The sequence below is a fragment of the Physcomitrium patens genome, chromosome 2 (genome assembly GCF_059467195.1).
Source record: "Physcomitrium patens ecotype Gransden chromosome 2, ASM5946719v1, whole genome shotgun sequence".
Lineage (NCBI taxonomy): Eukaryota > Viridiplantae > Streptophyta > Bryopsida > Funariales > Funariaceae > Physcomitrium > Physcomitrium patens.
The window spans coordinates 22,688,527-22,711,716 of NC_143411.1; positions in this window are offsets into that span (position 1 = coordinate 22,688,527).

Below are 23,190 nucleotides of genomic sequence, written 5' to 3' on the forward strand. Positions count from 1 at the left end.
GTTGTTGATACAAAAAATGGAGAGCATATGTTGTTGTTACGTTTGATGGCATAGCTTGTAATGAGGTGATATTAACTGACTCATGAATATTGGCACTGGGATTGGCCCTTGTATCTAACATCCATAGATAACTACCCATTGATCTATTCTAAGTCGAATTTTGATAGCTGCCTTGAACTGGAAACATCGTAGCTCCCGTAGTTAAAAACTGATCATAATGGCATTCTTTCCAAATCTTGGCTCTATTAAGAGATGGAGACACCATAACGAGTTGAGCTTCCTTCACAAACATTTTTAATTTTGGTAGTTGCAAACCATTGATTAATATGGATAAGATAAATACCTTCGGCATTTGGTGATTCAGCCACTTACTGAGTATATCAGCCACGCAGCCATAATATGATTCTACCGCCTCCTTTAGGATCATTTTGCTGTTCATTAACCTCTCTTGAAGATGATCCTCAAAACCTATTGGCCAAAAATGGGTTAAAAATATATTCTTCAATGCTTCCCAATTCAAAAATTGACCCACTGGTTGGAGGTTGTACCATTCAAACACCGTCTCCTTTAAGGTTGTTGGCAACCATCGTAACCAAATATCTTTGGTTCTTCCATTATTGGCTACATATGCTGTCAAAAATTGAGACAAATATTGATTGGGATCCGTACCAAAAAAGCCCCTAAAAGTAGGTAATGGAGCCACGCTTATTGTGTGATCACTCACGTCACCCATTTGTACTGCTATTGGAACCACTTGACGACCCGTCGCTATTGAAGAGGACAATGTGCTGCTTAATCTTTTATTAAAATTACCACTGCCTTCTCCAATTATCTTTTCTAGACTTTTTAACCTCCTCAATTTACTATTATTATTCATGAATAATTTATTGATTGAATTGGAGGTGAAAATGATGGATTTTGAAATATGCTGAATTGGCCCTTATTGGCAAGTAATTTATGCCATTCTACGATGTCATACTGTAAATGCTTACAATATGTAAAAATTAGTTAAAACATATTATATGTTAATAAATCTAAATGTGTGTTAAAGTGATTAATAGATTAAATTAAAAAGAGTTGGTAAAAAAAAAACTTTATTTTGTTTTCCTTACTTAGTTTGATTATAGTATATAAAAGTTATAGAACCTTAATGATAAGTATGAAGCCTTGAGAGGAGATAGGGGCCTAAAGATGAAGATTTAAACTAATAGGAGGTTAATTGGGAGGGATGAAACCAAGGCATGATTGGATGAAGGTAGAAATAAGGATCTTCATTTCCATTGGTCGAAATCCATGCCCAATGGACTTTTAGGAGGCTGCCCGCGACCTTGATAAGGGTTTCGGCGACTTCAAAGAGGCCATTAGGAAATCAGAGGCAAGGATTGTAAAGTTTAGGATTTTGGCTACAATTTTTGTGCAAATTTTATAGGCTTTGGAGTTAGGGTGAATAAGTTATAGCCGTTTGAAGTTAAGGTGTCAATTTGAGACCTACTATTACTTTTTTGAGTTTAAGAGAAGTCTTACGGAAGCTTTTGGAGATCAAAAGGTGCGGCTGGAAGAAAAACTTCAAGACATACATCTTTTGCGAAGGAAATTTTGCATTTGGAGTTTATGTGAAGGAGTTATAGGGAGTTAAAGACAGCGCATTCAAATCAAAGGTAATAAGTGAGCGGTTTTGTTCAAAGTAGTGTTAGGAGCCATAACTTGAGTTTTCGAACGAAATTTTGGCTCAATCTTTGGGAGAATGTAAAAATTTGTGTTAAAAAGCTATCTATATAAGTTTCGTGGCATTTGGACTTATGGTTTGTGAGATATGAAGAAAATTGTGTGCGGGTATATAAAGATTTGGGTTTGAAGCGACTGTTAGGATTTTGAAGATATCTCAAGTTCCGCGATGAACTTGCAATTGAAATTTGTTGTACAAATTAATAACAACATATCAGTACTTCATGTAAATTTCGATCTTGTTTGGACGGTTGGATCAAGAGTTATGAGGTGTTGAGGTTCGGGAGAATTTCCACACAAGGATATACAAGGTTTTAGAGTACTTCTACCAAATTTTGGATGTTGTTGGTTATTTAAGACTTAAGTATTTGGTATAATTGTTCCAAAAAGAGAACTTATATATATAAAATTAGGATTTTTTTATTTTAAGCTTGATTGAGCAATTAGTGATAGCTAGAAGCCCAGCACTTTCTTGAGGCAAAACCTCTCTACCTCGACAACGGAACCAGTTTTTACAGAATCGATAGTTTCCGCTATTGGGATGGTATCCAATGGAGTACCCAATTCTTCTGTGTTTCTTCTACTTGCAGTTAATAAGCTCAAGAGATATGTTGGACTGTTGACAAAATTTCCTACGAGTGCTCTTGGTAATTTTCTTAATGGTATATATGTCTAAAATATTAGAGATCAGTCAGTTTTTCGATATGCTCGGATATGCCGATAGGCATGCAACCATGGCTTAATCCAACTTTATTGACACTTCCTTTTTAACTTGCATTCTTGCTCGTTTCACAATGATTCTCTTGCTTGCGCTCTCTCTTGTCTTCCTTTCGATTGGTGTATTTTTTTTACTGCAATGTTCTCATTCTTAATAACTATAATCTTTCATTATATACTGCTAAATTTGCTTCCTATTTCCGAGCTACTCATCTGGTAGTTAATTCTTAACACTCAATGCTATTATCATTCCCTAATAGTGGTGCCAAAATGTAATTGTCATTTTACTTATTCTACAAATTCCTTTCAGAATAAACTTGTATAGTGGAATTCGAACATAGGGAAAGACTAAGCGCATGAGCTTAGAAGTTAGGTTCACTCAATTAACTGTATTCCGAACCACTAAAACACCAAAAAACACTACAATGCTTGCTTCCAGGAACAATATTCCTTCATCAACTGATAACAACAGTGTGCAACCTTGCACTCTTAAAAGACTGCTCAAAACTCATAAATTCCATCCAACACCAAGAATAACAAACTTCACTCTAACCAATCTAGATTCACAGAATTTTCGTAATCACCAACTTCTTTTCTCAATACATACACAACTCTCAATAAACAACAATCATAATCTTCCATCCATAATCAATCTTTCAATAACTTCTTATAGAATTCAATCACATAATACTCCAATTACATAATCAATAAGTCATAAATCAATCTTTAATTTATTCTACAAACTCACTTTTCAATATTCAGAAACTATCCATTACTCTTCAACAATAAAGAAAACAAAAAAAATAAAGAGGTAGCACCAAGCTTAACCTCGGCTCATGACTATCACAATCTGGCCTCCTAACAAACTTCTACAACTCTTATATAATTGCTACTAATTTCCAGATTCGAACCATTGTCATGTTGTGGTTCGACTACTATATGAAAATAATGTAATTATGTACTTAATATATAATTCATTAAGTAATATAGTGAGAGTCATATTAATAGATTTTAATTGGCTGTAGAATATAATTTGATTATTACTTTGAGAAGAGGTTGTTTAAAAAGATTACTATAGAATTTGTATAACTTTAATTTCCTTTTGATAGTGGCTTTTAAGATTGATTTTGATTGATAGTAACTTCTAAATATTTAGAATCACCTTTGTTAGACATTGGTGATCTTTGAAAACTTCTTTTGGCTCTTTTATTTGGTATTTAGAACATAAATTATATAAATCTTATAAGAAAAAGGATTGAAGAAAGATTTTTGTAGCAAAGGGAGTAATTAGGGCACCAATATAGATGAATGGAGATGAATAATGAAAATCTCCATTCCTATTGGTCAAAAATCATAACCAATGTACTTTGAGGAGGCTGCCCGAGGCCATATTAGGAATTAGGATTAGTTTCTCGAGGCCATTCGAGTTTTGAAGGCTAGGGTCAGAAGGTTTAGATTTTTGGCTATGGTTTTGGTACAAGTTTTGTGTCATTTAGGGTTTTTATGAAGAAGTTATAGGCACTCAAAGTTAAGGTGTTAGTTTTGGACCTACTGTCTTTCTTTTGGGCATAACGCACGCGTATGGACAAATATTGAAGATCGGCGACTGCGACTAGAGAGAGCACTTTTGCGGCTATACTTTTCACATATTGCTTACTAAATTTTAAGTTGGAATGAAGGAGTTATTGGATTTTGAAGTCAGTACATGCATTCTAAAGGTACTAAGTAAACCGATTTACTAGTCGTTGTCTCTTGAGCTATATCTTGAGCAATTTGACAAGGTTTTGGCTCAAAATTTCAAGAAATGTGTAATTGCATGTTAATAAACTTTGTGCATAAGTTTTATGACATTTGGAGTTCGGGTTTTTGAGATATAAGGAAAATAGTTTTTTGGATGCTTGTAAATTAGTGTTTAGAGTGCCTACTAGGGTTTCTTAGATGCCAGAAGATCAGGACTGAATTTGCAGTTGGTTTTTTTTGTGATAAAAGCAAGGATGAATTCTACCTATTTTGTAATTTTGAAACAAATTGAATAGTTAGATCAATAGTTATGATTTTCTAAAGTTTAGAGGCAAGAAAACCCTTCATGGTAAAAATATGTTTTGAAGGGATTTTGTTATATTTGGAGTTTTATACAAAAATAAAGGAATTTTGGAAGCTAAGACAAGAATCATATAAAGGTTTATGCTACACTCTCTATAGCTAGATACCTAGTATATTCTCAGATAGCAAATCATGCCATACGACATCATAATCCTATAATAACCGCTTTTAATAACTGAATCAATCATCAGTCCTCCTAAACTGACTATTCTATGGAATATTAGTTTATTTTATTAATATCTTACATAAACAAATTAATATCTATTCTACATAAAGAGATGGAGAACCAACAACCAATAGATTCAATTCAAGAGCTATGACTTATTGGCTTATTAGATGAGATATTTTGATTATCACAACCTTCAAGTGGATATAATTAAAATAAAGATTCTTATGAATAAATAGTAAGATACAATATTATCATGATATAATATGACTATATAATGAAACTAATCAAAATTAAATTTTTAATTAATATCTAATTATCTTGGTTCAATAATAATATAAGATATCTAAACGTGGCTTTTATAAAATCTTCTTAGGATTTTTTCTTATCTTAATAATTAGTAGGTTGAAGGTTAGTTAGTAATTTTACCTTCTAGTCTATAGAGACTCTTTTACTACTTAAGAAAGACCATAAATTGATAAAATCAGATTAGAAGAAGTAAATAATTAATATAGTTGATATTAGGAATAAGTTGAGAATAGGATTGGACTTAAAAATCCTTAAGATAGATTAGATTGATACCCGAGGGTCAACCACTTGTAAGACAGGATTAAAATCAAATCTTTGGCTATTAAAACAACCGCCTAGGACAAAATAGGATTTCATTTGAAGATTGGAGATTAGAATTTGAGAATTAGATTGAAGCTGATTTCAAAGATATAAGATTGCTTTTGGTAGGATTTGTTGGGACCTAGAAATTGTTATTGAAAGTCAAAATTTATATTGATAACTTGAGATTTATGCAATGAAATTAGGGATATCACTTTTGGCTAGTTCGTAAATTTTTTTTTACATCTATGATTCAAATTATGACAATGGTTAATTAATTAGGTTTTCTAACTATAAGCAAAATTTTGTAATAATCCAATGGTACAATTGAAAGATATCTTGATTTTGGTACAAGAACATATTAGAAGTTGGTAGTTTAGGATAGGATAGGATTTCTATGATATCAAGAGATCTACTAGTCAGATCAAGGTAAAAATTAGCATGCTATTGGAGGACTTCAAGGTCAAGCTATATACCAATTTTGAGTTGAAATTAATGGTTGGAGAAGAAAAAATCATTGCTAGAACTTTTGCATCATGTTTCAAGTTAGTAGCCAAGTGATATGAGTGCAGTTTTTGGAGGTTTTCTCACAATCTATAAGTTGAATTGGGCGGAAATTTCTTAAGCATATAGACGACTTACATTTCCAATTACATGAAAAATTTCACATCAAGTGGATGGTTAGATTAAAAATTACAACTTGTCAAAGTTCACTAATAAAAATTAGAGCTTAAAATAAAAATCTAAATTGCTTAAATATGAAAGTAACAATGTAATTGGAGTGTATGTATGATTGAAGCTACTAAGAAGAGTGTCTTTTAGCACTTTTGAATTGAAATTTGGATTATATTCTTCTTGTATGGATGAAACCTTTTAGAGTTTCTTGAATACTTGTGAAATATAACTAGATATCCAATGCATTTCCTATCAAGACAACATATAATACAAAAATGTGTTTGATATCATGACTTTAGAAGAGACTTAAAACGTTTGGTGATTTTATTAGAAGTAGAAACAACTCTTGATAGTGTCTCAAATGTTATATTTGAAAAGAGCTAGAAATGCCTCAATAATGATCAAATAATAAGGTGGTCTTTCTATCCTAGTACGGAACACTATCAATGGCTAAGAAGACCTATCAACCATCTTCAAAAAAAATAAAGATAAATATATGTCGTAAACATAATTTATTACATTTTGGATTTTTTCAATATATGATGACTTCTCTTTATGAAATTTATTCCTAGAAAAAAAGGTAATATCATGAACATATATATTTATTCTAATATTTATGATTAAATAGAAGTAGATAAAAATAGATCTATTTTATAATATTTTCTAAAAAGGCTTCTTAAAAGCTTCAGATATACTATTTTGACTTTATATATATTCATAGTTGATTGGTAGGTTAGAAAATTGGTCAATAAGTTAACCACATATTGATAGCTTGTGGAATAAGTTGATTATGTAGCACTTATATAGAAAACTTGCCTTATAAATTGAAATATGTGTCTTAAAAAGTCAACATATTTTGGAGGTCTTATAGGATATTATTATGTAGGTTCTAGTTAAGAATATATATGGAGGCAAGAGTGAAGCCTTTTTCAATCTTATTAATGCCTTTTTAGTCCTAAGTCTTATTTCAAGTCTTTTTAGTCTTCTTGTCTTTGAAAATAGCTATTTTAGTTCAATACTATATCATCTTTGAGTGATTTTTAGTCTTTTTGAGTGACACAAGAGTGTATTGATATTTTATTTCTTTGAGGTTCATGTCCTTGATACTCCTACATATGATAGTTCTATATAGCAATTAAAGTTAAAAATAATATTATTTGAGGTGATACTTAAGCAAGCATTTATCTTTTATTTATTTTTATTATGTTTTCTTTTCTTGTTGGAAGGTACATTAAGTGAATTATAGGTAAAAGAGCCAAAATTTTGATTGTTGGTGAATTTTTTAGATTAAAATTATGTAAAATTAAAAAATATATTTATAATCATGTAAATTAATTTTTCTATTAGATCTAGGCAATTTAACCCATCTTCAATTCTAAATTTTTTTGAATTGATTGTTAAGCAAAAAAAAACCAAAATTCAAAAAAATAGAGATTCAACAATTGGATATATAGTCTCCACTTTCAATATTAGAAGGCATTTTTGTTCTAAATCCATTTAAATTAAATCTAAACAAAATAATAGAAGAAAAAGGATTAAAACTTGATTCTTTTAACTTATTTCTAGATGTAATAGAGAGAGAGAGAAGGATCAATTCTTCCTTGTCTTTCAATGGAATGTGAGAGAAAATCCACCTTCAATCTAATATCCATCAATTCCATTAATTCAATCAAAGAATTTACTATAAATATTTTTTAAGGATTTATAAGTAATTCCTATGTCACAAAATATTTTTATATTAAAGAGATTAGAAATGATGATCCATTAACACACATAGAAAATTTGATAGAACTTTTCATGATATATTTAATAAGCAATCCAGATTATTATATTATATAGTTTTCAAATATCCTAAAAGATGGAGTTATGAATGGTATAGAAATCATTCTCTTCTCCTTCCAACTTTGAAAAATTAAAACATACTCATGAGAGAATTTTTCAAAAAATTTAGGCCAAAAATTAGATAAAGTAATGCTTTCATGGTCTTTTTTTCTTTCAAAGAAGAAAATAGATAAGAAATCATTAAATATATTTGGAAATTTTAGCTTGTAGTAATTCAATTTGTAAGAATTTTTTTATAGATGATATCCTTCTCTTTTTTTATTTAAGGATTTAATAATAAAAGAATAATTTAAAAGATCTTCAAGGAAAAGCCATGTAATTTAGAAGAAGCCAAAAAATGACTTGGTTGATTGAGACATTGACAAGCAATAAGAGCAAATGTGAAAGAAGAAAGATCCTAGAATATTCAATTTTATTCCTAGTTATACTTAAAAAATAGAAAATTCTTAGGAATATTTATATGAAGCTATATAAAACTAACTTCAACATATAAACCACTATTTAGCACCCTTAGAGGTTAAACTATCTCTTAGCCTCTTTAAATTGACATACCTTAAAGATAAGAATAAATAAAAAGAAAACTTTAAGAATAAAGTCCTCAAAGCCAATAAAGATTTTAAAACGAACTTACTCAATAAATAAAGGCTATACAAGAATAAATGATTTTTTTAATTAAGAGCCAAAATCCAAATCAAATTCGACTTTTTATAGAATTTGACAAGTACACTTTAAGATTTTAGTGCACTCAGTGTAACCAATCATGGGATACAAATCAATTTTTCTCAAACCAAAAAAATTATCAATAAAATCAAGGTAGGCAATAATTGTATGTTCTACCTTATAAAACCAAAATATGATAGGTTCTAATTTTTAACTTCAACATTGAAAAAATTCCATCCATTGCTTTAGAAACCAACAACAATAACAATAAGACATATACTACCTTTATGAAAAAAAACACCCATGAGGTAGTTGTTGAATAGAGAATAGGGTAGTATGTGGAAATTGTAGTAGAAACCATCCTACAAATGTATGTAAACAACTTGACAAGTTAGTTCCTTTAAATTTTTTATAAGAAAATTATCAACAATAAACTCAACCCTATTTGAAGAAAATAAGAATTCAAAATTTAGATAATAATTTAAGATTTCTTAATTTATTTTATAATTATAATAATAATTATTAAATTTAATATCTTTTATTAGATTTATATATAGAGAGAGATTTTATTCTATTAAATGTTGGCCAACCTTAATATGGCCAATAAAATAAGAAAAAAAATTCACAAGATGTAAGATATTTAGAAATATCATTCAAGAAAAAAGGTTTTCAAACCATTAAAGACCAAAAATCATCATCTCATACAAGTTACATCTTGTATGAAGAAGTTTTTAATAAAAACAAGAACTTTTTTAATATAATGATCTTGCTAGTTACGACAAGGTCTAGGTATATTAGTCCTTCTCTTTCAACCTCAATAGAGAATAAAAATAGGTTAGAGGACTCATTTCACTTCTCAGATTTAAAGAAAGCTACAAAGAAGGCAATGGATAACATGAAGAAGTCAAAAAAATTGCTTCTAAATTTTGAATCTATTTCCACTTAGAAACGTAAGATAGTAAAAAATAAAATCCAAGTAGAAGATTTTCCTTCTATGAAAGAACAAAAATATACTAAAATCCTTAAATCTAAATATGGTATCTCACTTTCTTTAAAATTTTAAAAATAAAAAGAGAATTATTATAATAGAGAATAGTTAAGATATTTGTACTATTTATATGTAGAAATATGTAATTAGAGTTATTTTTGGGAAGTTTTTAGAATTGAAATTAGAGTGGTGGTTCATGTAGAATCCACCATAGAACCTTCTAAAAAGGTTTTGAGTAGTTATCATAGTAGAATTTATGTCTAAAATCTTTTAGAAGGGCAGTTATCTTAATAGAGTTGACTATTAGAGACATTGTAGAAAGTTTCAAGGATAGTTGGATAATGTATAAATATGAGTGAGTGAGGCCATTTAGATATGTGAGCCATTAAATTGACTCACTTTGATATTTAGTATAAAAAATACACTTATTGTGCTTAAAACACAAATTTTATGAGTTAATATTAGAATTTTAGGAAAAAATAGAAAATAGATTGATAGTAGCGGACATGTAATGTAGGATAGAGTTTAGAAAGAAAAAACTATAAAGAATATATTTGTTTAGTTAGCTAGTAGTAGAAGAATTACAAAAGAAGTAGTCTTGGTGTCAAAAAAGAAAATCTAGTGAGATTTAATTATAATGGATTTGAAGATTTTTTCCAAATTCAACAAATTCAAGCAGTAAAATGATTCTTCTAATTTATGGAAGTCTTTCAAATGCAATAGAGGCATCAAATGCACCATGTGGAGTGAAGAAAATAAGATGAATACCTTTCCTTCAAAGTACAAGTAGAGAAATTAAATTCTCATTTTTTGAAGAATTTTACAAATATTGCCTAAATCCTTGTAAGTAAAAAAACCTTCATAAAAGTTGCAAAGGAGCATAGATTGATATTTGTGAGTAGTAAATCTTAGCATAAAAAGATGTTTTAAATACAATGATTAAGTTATATTTATCAAAAAATGTTCTTTTTCCCATTTACAAGAGCCATCAACCTTGGTCATGAAATTAGCTCTTGGATGAAGGAAGGCCATAGATCTATATTAGGGCTCTTAGAGATCAAGGGTGAAGATGTGGCCGCCCTTCCACAAGCCACCACTCAATTGTATAAGAGTGATTTGGTTTCCCAAGCCTCTCTTTCTCTTTCTTTTGATGAGAGTGAAGCCATGCCAATGTGTGGTCTCAACCCTAACCCTAATCTTATTTTTTTGCTTCTTTCTTGATCTTAGATCTCATTGTGAACTTTAGGAGCATATGAGCATTGGTTTTGTGTCATGGGTGGTGCTTGTTGTGGTTTAAAAGAAGCCCCTTTGCAATTAGTGGTCACTAACCATTTCCATAGTCAAAAGAGTTTGAGGGGCCTCGGATTTTTCTCAATCAGTCTGTAGTTTTTTATGATTTGTAAGTACAAATTTTTTCTCACATAGCCCTTGTTATTAGCTTTCCAACGAGCTAAGGCTTGCTCAATTTGGAATTAAACCGAATTTTTGGTAAATTTTTGAGTGCAAAGGGGGTGACTGCCTTGGCAGATTCAATAATCCAACTTTGAAAAGGCATTTCTCAGTGCCAATTAATGGGATAATTTTGAAATTTTGTTGGTACAAGCGCCTTCAAGCTGATCTTCCACTGCAGAAAATTTAATTAGATTTAAATCAGTTTTTAATTTTCTTTGAATGTTTGAATGAAGGGGGGTCGGCTCCAGTGGCAGGCCCAATGACCCAATTTTGAAGAAGCATTTCTCACAGCTCAGGTACTAGATTGCCACAAAAATTACAAACCAAGAGCGCCTTGAAGTTAAATTTCCAAAAAAACAAAAATCTATAGATTTAGAGCTAATTTGGATTTTTGGCAAATTTTTGAGTAAAAAGAAGGTGCTTCCTTCAAGCCTTGGGCGTTGTTAAGATACTTCCACTTGTACCTTTCTTTATTTATTTATTATTTTATTTTTTACATTAATTTGTAAAATCTAAATTCACTTTTTTTTTTAATTTTTAACTTTTAATCTTCTCCTTTTTATTTTTATTTTTTTATTTTTAACCTTTACTTTATTTTTACTTTTTAAACTTTACTTTTAACTTTTAACTTTTAATTTTTAATCCAAAATTTAAAAATTATCCTTAATCCATTGTAACTATAAATTTTTTATTGGTATTACAATGAATGTTAGATTTTTCTTTAATAAAGTATTGATAGACATCATTAAGTTGGAAGTCAATTGTTTTGATTACATTTGATATTATTTTGGGGCTACAACGAGCTACTTTAAGAAGTCAATTGGAAAAAGAAAAAGAATTATAATAGTACAAAATTAAGTCTCTCAATTTAAGTTTTTATGTCTTTAAATTACCATTGTTTCAAAGACGGAGATGAATGATTGGTTCATATAAGGATTGAAACTTGTGGTCCAGCAAGAAGTAGAATTAAGAGATCTACAAACATTTGAGGAGGCAGTTAAGATTGTAGAGAAGGTTGGTGCTATAGATTTCAAAAATCAAGGAGTATAATGTCATATTATATATTATCTTATTTGAAAATGCATCAAGCACTTGGTTTTTAAAGGTGAAGTCATATCTTACAAATATTTAAAAAATATCAATAAGTTTCATCCATATAAGAAGAATGCAATTCAAATTTTTAATTCTAAAGTACTTAAAGCCAATTCAAATTGCTCAAAAATACTCTTTTTAGTCAATTCAATCATATATAAATCCCAACTGCCTTATTACTTTCATAATTAAGAAATTTTGATTTCTCTTTCTAAACCCTAATCCTAATGTGTGAGCTTTAATAAATTATATCTCCTAATTTGATCATCTACTTGATGTAAAATTTTGAATATAAATGCTACTATAAACCTTCTATATATTCAAAAAAATTCAATTCAATTAAACTTACAAATTATAAAAAAAAATCAAAAAGCCATATTGATGTAACTTGGCCACCAACTTTAAAGTTGATGCAAATGTTCTAGTAGCAATATCTCTTTTTCCAACTATTAATTGCAATTCAAAAATGGTTTGTAGCTTGATATTGAAGTCTTCTAATACCATATCAAATTTCACCTTCATCCAATCAGTAGATCTCGAAATATCATAAAAACCCTACTCAATCCCAAATTTCCAACTTCTAATATCCTCTTGTACCAAAACCTAATCTCAATTGTATTATTAGATTAATGCAAAAAATTTACATACACTTGATACATCTAATCAACTAAGTATTTTCAAATTTTATACCATAGATGTGATATCAATTGTAAGAACTAGCTAAGAGTTCTAGCTCTAATTGTATTGCATAAAATCCAAATCACTGATATAAACCTTGAATTTAAACAAAAATTGTAAAGTTATTTTAAACTCTCTGAAAACAAGCCTTATACCTTTGAAATAAACTTAAAGCTTGTACCTAAATTCTAATTGCTAATCTTTGAATGCTCCACTACTTTGTCCTAGGTAGTCATTTTAGTGGCTAGAGGTTTGATTTTAACCCTGTCCTAGAAATGGTCGACCTCCAAATATCAATGTAAGTTGTCCTAGATATTTTTTAATCTAATCCTACCCTCATCTTAATCCTGGAATCAACCATGGTAATTATTTACCTCTTTTAACTTGATTTTATCAATTTATGGTCTTTCTAAGATAATAAAAGAATTTCTACCATGTAGAAGGTAAAATTATTAATCAATCTTTAATCTACTAGCTATTAAGACAAGAAAATAAACTAAGAAGATTTAATAAAAGCCATATTTAAATATCTTGAATTATTATTAAACCAAGATAATTAAATATTAATTATAAATTTATTTTTGATTATATTTTTACCATATAATTATATTATAACATGACAACGAAAGAGCTTGCCTTGAGAAAACACTAGGCTTTTGGCTAACACTAAATTCTCAATTAATCATAAGATGAAAAATACTCCAAGATTATTTATAATTTTTTTTTTATTCCTTTCCATAATATTAAACATAGTAGCAATAAACATCAAATTCCAAGCCTCTAGTAATAGTAAAAGTTACAGCAATAAATAATAATTACCAAACCTCTAGTAATAGTAAAAGTTGTAGCAGTAAATAATAATTACTAGACCTCTAGTAATAATAAAAGTTATAGCAATAAATAATAATTATTAGACTTCCAATAATAGCAAAAGTTGTAGTAGTAAATAATAATTATCAGACTTTCAATAATAGTAAAAGTTGTAGCAATAAATAATAATTATCAGACCTCCAGTAATAGTAAAAGTTGTAGTAGTAAATAATAATTATTGGACCTCTAGTAATAGTAAAATCAATCAATAATTTCCAAATATTTCGTGATTTCCAAAACCCTTTTTGTAGTAGTAAAATCCTTGTAATACCAAAATTCCTTCAATACCAAATTCTTTTGATGTACTAAACTTTAAAATTTGATAATTCTCAATCCAACCGTTAGATTGAGCTCAAATTATATGAAAAGTAAGGAAATACCTTTAACTCTTTTATATCCAATTTTCAACCGTCAATTCTTTCAAAAACTCTAGATAACACAATTTCAGTAGCATAGCCTTTACATATTGACTTACAAACACCTATGTACTGATTTTGCGATTTCTTACAAACCCAACACTCAAATGACATGAATTTTTTTTTGTATAGCTTCTCAATATTATAACTACATATTTCACAAGTTTGAGTCAAAATTCATTCAAAAATGCTCAAAAAAAATAAAAAAATGGCTCAAAACATAACCATCAACGATTCGGTTCACTTACTACTTTAATTTGCAAGCTCTGACTTCGACCAGCCATTTATTCCTCACTTCACATCTAATTTCATCAAATATTATATAATAGTTGAAGCCCTTTAAGTCAGCTTTCCAACTCCATCTTTCGATTGTTAAATACTTTTCTACAACTCTTTATATGCTTGAAAGAGTGACAGTAGGTACAAATTTCACATCTAGACTTTAAATAGCCGTAACTCTCTCATTGCAGACTCAAAGTTAACAACCCTTGTACAAAAATTGTATTCCTTCAAACAAAATTTCTAATGACATCTTTTGTTTTTTAGAAAACCTTCTACAATTTTCTGTATGCTTAAAAGAGTGACAATCGATAAACAATTCATACCCTAACTTCAAACAACCTTAACTTCTTCATACAAAACTCAAATATCAAACTTTATACACCAAAATTATAGCCTAGAATACAAGCTTTCTAAATCTCCCCTCTAAACCCTCGAATGCCTCCAAAGAAATGGCCTCTCCTTCGATTTTCCCTCGGACAGCTCCTTGAAGCTCATTGGTTATGACCTATAGCAAATGAGAGTGAAGATCCTCTTATCCTTGCCTTATCTATCCACGTATGTAGAATAAGTAGTTATTTTCAGAATGTAGATACCTAGTGTATAGTATAAACAGGGATAGATAACTGCTGAAAAGGTGGTTCAGCAGGTAGAATGGATGAATAGTCAGGAAAAGTAGTTATCATTTGTAGTATAGGAGTTGGTATCTCGGGGTAGTATAAGGAGGATGGGAGAGGGGAAGAAAATGCCAGACTATGAGAGTCGTAAGCCAAAGGCCAGACTGTGAGAGTCGTAAGCCGAAGGCTAGACTGTGAGAGTCGTAAGCTGAGGGCCAGACTGTGAGAGTTGTGAGCCGAGGGCCAGACTGTGAGAGTTGTGAGCCGAGGGCCAGACTGTGAGAGTTGTAAGCCGAGGGCCAGACTGCGATAGTACTGAGTCGGGGATAAACTTGGTGTTATCTCTTCTTCTTAATTTTCTTATTTCTTTTGTGTTAGTGTTGATTCTAGTGAAGAGAATCGATTTAATGAATTAATGTTTGATTTACGAAGTTATTTATGGATCACTGTTTATCAATTGTTGTGAAAGATTGAAGATGTATGGAAGTTTTCAGTCATTGTTTATCACAAGGTTGTAAGTTTAGTGGAGAGGAATTGTAATTGAAGGAATTGTCTTAATTAGATTCTGTGGATTGGAAGTTGTTCATTCCAGGATTTGGGATATGCTTGTATGTTCGTGAATTACATAGGGTACTGAAATCGTTGTCGTGGATGCTATTGTATTAATATGAGAGAATGGACAGTAGGAGGAAAAGTTAAGTGTTCTTCGGTATGGTAAGCATTCAGCAGAAGCAGTTAATTGCGTGACCCTAACAATTGGAGCTCATATACATGGTCTTTCCTTGTGTTTGAATCCCCCTATACGGATTTATTCTGGGAGGTTTCTTTCGAAATAAGTAAAACGAGCAATCACATTTTGGCGCCACTGCTAGGGAGTGATAATAGCTTTGAGTGTTAGGAATTAATTACCAAACATGTGAGAAAATTAGCAATGGAAGATGATTTCAGTAGTATTTGAATCAAGATTATAGTTAATAAGAATGAGAGCATTGCATCAAGGAAAATAAATCAGTTGAGAGAAAGACATGGAAGAGCGCAAAGAAGGAACTTGCTTAGAGAGGAGGAAGAACGTAATCTTAAAAGGAGGCATCGACAGAATTGGATTAAACCATGGTTGCAAGCTTATCGGCGTATCAGAACATATCAAGAACCGGATAAACTGTTAATTTTGCAGTCGTATGTACCATTAGAAAAACTGCCAAGAACACTCGCGGGAAATTTTGTTAACATTCCAGTATAAATCTTAAGGCCGTTAATTGAAAGAAAAGGAGGCGTAGAAGAATTTGGTACTCCATTGGAATTTTTCCAATAGGAGGTACCGCTGAAAAGAGCAATAGTGGCTCTTCAGATTGGGACAAATTGGTCGTCATTAAAGATAACTATATTGTATTTCAAAATCCCATGTTTTCATGTGTAATTCAACCAATAAAATTAATTACGGAAAATAATAGTAAATCGAGGAGCATTGAGAGCTCGGAAATTAGAATAAGAAAAAACAGAGATTATTTTAAAACAAATTTTAGTGGAACTAGAAATTCAATGGCATCAGGAGGACTAGCCATTCCGATTGCAGTACAAATGGGTGCAGTAGGCAATCGTACGACTAGTGTCGTGCCACTACCTACTTTTCGAGGATTTTTGGATGTGGATTTCGATCAATATTTATCTCAATTTCTTACAGCATGTGTAGCTAATAATGGTAAAATTGAAGATATTTGGTTGCGATGGCTGCCAGCGACCTTAAAAGATACGACGTTGAAATGGTATAACTGCCAACCAGTAGATCAATTTTCGAATTGGAAAGCATTGAAGAATGCATTTTTATCTCATTTTCGGCCAATTGGTTTTGAGGACCACCTTCGAGAGAGATTATCAAACAGCAGAATGGTACCAGGGGAAGCGATACAGTCATATTATAGTTGTGTAGTAGATATACTTTGAAAATCGCAAAATAACCAAATGCCAGAATCATTTGTGTTGTCGATATTGGTTAATGGACTACTCCCACCAAAATTGAAGATGTTTGTAAAGGAGGCCCAATCAGCCACCATTGCATCATCTCTTGAGCGAGCAAAAGTATGAGAGGAATGTTACTATGACCAGAACTTAACAGTTGGAGCCACGATGATTCAATCTCAAGGAGGTTACCAAATGACAAATTGGAATGATGCATCGGGAAGTTATCTGGGAAGAAATGATTATGGTACAATTTTACAAGGAATAGTGGATGCCGTTCCATTGCAAGCTATACCACCATCATCATCACACTTGTATGCGCCTTATTCCGTGTATCAGAAACCAATACCTACAAAGAAATTGTCAAATGCATTGGTATCAAGGGATCCCAATGAATCATTGGTCTTAACATTGATGAAAAAAATGGATGAATTGGCTGTGAATCTAGCCAAGGATAAAGAAAAAAGATATAAACCAATCAATATGCGTCCCAATTTCTGGTGCAGTATTTGTAAGAGGCAAGGTCATTTAGTAACAGAATGTCCTTTACCTCCCCAAATGACTGTACAATGTATTTTTTGTGGGGGTAAGCATGTTACTACCAACTGTTGGAATTTACGGAAGCAACAACAACTCAGTAAACAGGTAATGATTCAACCAACTTCATGGGATGTCAATCAAGTACAGACGAATAATAGGTTTGGCTGGAATAGAAATCGAGTAAATAAACAAAACAAGAATTATTCCAATTTTCTAAACTCTGAATTTCACCAAGAAGGTGTATTGAATACTCATGGATTAGTGATGAACCAACTAGGATACCATCAATATCCATCCATGACGAAGCCAATGCCAGACTCTACAGTAACAATGGATCAACCAGGATCCTTTACTCGTCCGACATGGAACAGACCTAGCCGTTATATACCAGTAGAGACACCCATTATCCCTGAAGGAGTTGGCAAGAGATCACTTTGTTGCTATCGTTGCAGACAAATTAGACATTATGCGAGTGAATGTCCTAATTCAAGGGCCAGTGATGACTATGCTCTAATATGTAGAAATTGTAAGCAGTCTGGTCACACTTATCATTAGTGCAATGTGTCCTTTAATTATAATAATCGAGACTAGTAAATACAAACAAGCCAACCGATGGAAGACAAAGGCCCTGTTCAACGAGACGCACCAGTACATCGTGTCGAGGTGGTGAACGCAGTACTTACCAAAAGCCAGCAAAAAGATAAGAATCTAATTCAGGACATAAATGAACCAATCACAGGAGAGCAAGTAGTGCCGTCCATGGGGCTAAACGAACCAATATCAGTATTGGGACGTATCCCAATATTGAGACCTCAACAAACTGAGGAACTTAATTTGATTCCACGTACCAATTGGCCGGGACCATCCAATCCACGTCCTGTTACGGGCTTCGTATCCAGTATGAGACTTGACTCAGTAGCACAACCCAATGAGGTCTCAATTACGGAAGCTTCAGTTCCGTTACAAGTAGTTTTGATCTCTACGCAATTTTGAAAAACGTCCTATCCGTTAAAAGATCCTCTCGGAGGCGAGAATTCCAAAAAAGCCTTGGTTACTGTTCCAATTCCGAGTCCAGGGCGGAAGAATATCTTACCTCACGGAATTAAACTCAAATCAATGAAAAGAAAGAGAGTATTAGAAATTATCCTAAATATGGAACCCTATGATATTTTGAAGGATTTGGATGCTATTCGGCCTTCTATTTCTATGAAGCAACTTCTAGTGGTCGCACCAGAGTACCATTCTACATTAAATTCATCGTTAATACGGCATAGACACAATAATAAAGAAGTTTGTGAAGTCAGTTTGAACCCTGACCTAGGTGCACCAACCATCGATGTTTCGATTGACGGTGTTATGATCTCGGGTGTTCAGGTGGATGGTGGTTCCAGTGTCAATTTAATGAATGCTAATACAATGGATGCTTTAGATTTGGAACACTTAGTATCCACGACATTGGTATTACGGATGGTAGATCATAGCTGGGTTAAACCAATGGGTATCTTATGGAGTGTTCAAACTATGATTGCCAGTATTGCATATGAAATCGTCTATATCGTCTTTTGGTTACAACGTTTGACTTTATCATATCCAATGTTATTGGAACGACCCTCGCTTTATCAAGCAAAGGCCAAGAACGATTAGGGTCGGGGTACTTTGACAATTGGCAAGGACAGAGACAAAATGGTGTTACAAATGTACCCAGTACACTATCACGGGGAGTCTCAATTGCCAGTATCTGAATTAACGTCGGACGATGAGCTTAGCTCCGATGACGACGCAGTAGTACCAATTACGGAGGCACCCGTGGAGGCAACACTACACCTTAGAGTGGTGTACCAATGTGGAGGTCCGGGGGAGTACTTGATATACCCGACGGACTCGAAAAACTTCGATTATATTAGTACTGATTGGATGACCAAGTATGATGTGTACCATGTTAGTGCCATGGACACAGGATTCAGTACTTCATACATGTTGAACTTATCAACTGACTTTAAACTAGCGCGGGGATTGAAATAGAACATTGCCGTTGCACCTTTATGTCAAACTATCAACTCGGTGACCATAGCAGAACCTCAGACAATTAAGGTCTATGAAGGTATTAAGGAACAAGAGTTGACCTGCTGGACTGAATTTTTCTTGCATCATAAATCCACTTTTTCTTGGACTTATGATGATTTAAAAGGTATTTCTGCTGAAGTCTGTGAGCATCGTATCATTTTAGAGGAGAACGCTAAACCGATATGGCAGAGACAACACCGGCTTAATCCAAAATATTCCCTTTTAGTGAAAGAGGAATTGAATAAACTTCTCGACGTGGATTTTATTTATCCTGTTTTGCATAGTGCATGGATGTCACCAATCGTGATGGTACCAAAAAAGAATGGAAAAATCTGAATTTGTCAAGATTTCCGGAAACTTAATGCGGCCATTAAGAAACATTACTTCTCATTACCTTTCATGGACAGTATGGATAACATGTTGTCATTATCACCACTAGGTAAAAGAATAGGAGTGGGGCACCAGTTAAAGTCATTCTGTGGTGTTGTTTTGGGTTAGCAGGAGTGCCATTTTTTTGTATTTCTTGTGTTTTCGAGAGTAGTAGTTCCAAATAAAAGTTAACAGTGAACAGCTAGTCACAAGAAAGAGAATGCATGGTAGAGATCCACAGGCAAGAACTATTCCGGACTCATAGTAATTCACTTTTGGAACTAGAAATAGCGAAGGGTCAGTTGGTAATGGAACGAGAAAAGACCGAATTATTGGCGTAAGAGAAATTGGTATTGAGTGACCAATATAGATGTGAAACGGAGCGGTTAAGGGCTGAAATTGAGGCCTTGAACACCGAGGTGACAAGATTGGTAGAGGATTTAGTTAATATTGGTCAAGCACAAGTATCGACGTTGCCAGTTCCTGAAGTTCCGGAAGAGAGGAGTCACTTTCAACGCCAGTTGGAATTGAGAGATGCCCAGATCCTAAAATTGAAAGTTCAAGTCTGTTGTCGTATTACGTGCTTTCTTGCTCAAAAACGTGCCAAGCGTTTGGCTGTAGAAGGTAGTATGGAGATTCGCCAATATTCAAGCAGTTTATCGGTTATTGACTGTTATAATTCAAACAACTGCAAGAATATATCGTAAATCTATACGGATGCCCTTCGACTGCTTGTCGAAGTCCTTTTTTGTCCCAGCCGGTAGGTCTCTAGACGTTACAGAGAACCCCAAACAACCCAAACTGCTAACCTCCGATATCGCTTTGTACTTACAAACTTGTACCCACTGACTGTCTTGTTAGATTAACCCAATAAATTTCATTCACTCCGCATACTCAATCCTATAGACATCTGTTTAACTCTTCATCACAGACGTAACTCGATTTCACAAAATAGTCAAGAGTAATCAAACCCACTTCATTAAAAATCCCGATTCACCATTACAACATTGACTTCAGCAACGATTGCCTTAGTCTTCCCAAAACCCTATGAAAAAAAACCCAATTCTTTGTCTTCTTTCCCCGCCCGAAGCATGAAGCTAGCTCTCTGATCCCTCTCAAAAAAAAAACTTCTCCCCCCTCCAAAACTATTCTCTTCTTTAACCTTATCCTTTGAATTTCTTCAATCTTCCGTCTTAGATCCGGAATTGGCTCCCACCGTCAGAGCTTGGATCCAAAATTGGCTCTCGCCGTCAGAGCTTTTTCCTCCATTTTTACCTTTAAGAGATCCTTTTACCGAAAACAACGTTCTCCGAAACGGCACAGAGAACAGGACAGCCTGAAACAGAATCAAAACCCCGTAATCGAGACCACATTGAGTCGCCCGACCAATTCAGGTCTCATATTGCATAATAGTTCAGTAGTAAGACCCGGATTTTCTCGTAATTAGACTGCATTGGGTCGCCTGATCAATTCAGGTCTCATATTGGGTAAGAGGACCCGGATAGGATTCTCGAAATTGGATCCAAATGGCTCTTCGAACCAGGCTCACCCGTCGTGTGAATTGGTCCTTTTTCTTCCTGCTGACTCCCGTTATTGGAATCGAATGGAGCATTTCAGTATGCCCCGGCTGACTGTAACGGGGTAACTGAACCTGGCCACTCAGTATTTGCACTGGAGTTGGTCGATGCTCTCAATATTCGAGGTAACTGAATATTAATAAAAGTCCCTTTTCTTTATATTTTCACGGTAAACTCGTGTTACAACACGACATCCACCCCCTCTGAACCTGTGTATCCTCTGGTATGCACCAATTTACCCAATTGCTGTTTGATTTAGAATATATCCTCTACGTCTTTGTCTAGTTCGTCTTCGTCACCTTCATTATCCAAATCACTTTCAATCTCTTGCTCCGGAATCTCTATACCTTCATTAAGGTTTTCCATATTCATCTCCATGTGTCTTCGTTTAAATATTTTTACTCGCTTCCCTGCAATTGGTATTTTCAATTTTGTACCATCTAACTCCCGTAATGAGTAAGTCGCATTATCATGAATAGTTGTTACTACATATGGTCCAAACCAACGTTTTGAAAATTTCCGCAAAGTACTATGTTGATTATCCAGGCTATTGTCATAAACAAGTACCCAGTCACCTTCCTCGATTGCTTTTGGTCTCAATCGATGTTGCTTATCGAATCGCGCCTTGTTTTGTAACCTTGCTCTTTTTAACCTTTCCAATGCTATCTGCACATCTTTCCTTCTTTGCCCCAATTATTGAATCCTAATAGCCAAAAGTTCTTCTCTTGTCAATCCATCTTTCCATGGTAGCATACTCCAAGTAAGTACCTTTTCTTCAATCGGCATAATTGGTTTGCGACCTGTCATAAGTTCTACTGGCAGATATCCTATCACCGAACTATGTGTTGTTCGATCAGCCCATAATATAAATGACAAAAGCTGTGGCCACTCTTTAACTTTCTCATTACAAGCTTTAACCAATGCTTTTACAATCGGTGGGTGACCGCATTCGCTTTTTGCATTCACTTCTAGATTATAAGCAGTAGTCAGTGATAGTTTAACTCCACATCTTTCAAAGAACTTACGAGCTTCTTGTGCATTTAATTCTCCACGATCTGCAGTGATTTTTCCTACGCACCCGTAACGGCAAATGACATCTTCAAGCAAAAACCTACAAATCCCCTCTGTAGATTTTGTCCTCAATGCTCTTCCTTCTACTTGATTTGATAAATCTTCACGAGCTAAAACCAAATATCTCATCTGCTATAACTTAACCAGCATAATAACCAAATCAGCAATCCATTTAAAATAAATAGCCAGAGGATACGTAGGATGAAGACCATCTCGATGTCGGATATTAGAATACGATTGACAGATTTCACATGACTCTACAAATGAGAGCACATCTCGATACATATTTTTCCACCAATATCGTTCCTTGAGTTTAGCAAAAGTAGCCCAGATTCCTCTATGGCTTGCCCATAAACTATCATGAAACTCCTTTAATAATTTTAGTTTTTCTTCTTTTTTGCCTATCACTCGTTGTGGCATCCCAATTCCTTTCTTCGGTCTCTTCCATAAGAATCCATCTCGAAGTAAAAATCCATATGCATTTATTCTTATTTGTTTGAATTTTTCTGTAGACCAATTCCCCTCCTTAGTCAAGGTATTCAAATAATCACTAATATCCAATAATTCTCCTTCATAAGATTCTTCAAGAAATAGCTTGTCTTCTCTGTTGAGATTTGATATTGAATAGAATTTCAATCCGACATCATCAATGTCTTCAACCATTTCGTCCTCCCTCTCGTATCTTACTCGAGATAGCATGTCTGCTACTAAATTGTCCTTCCCA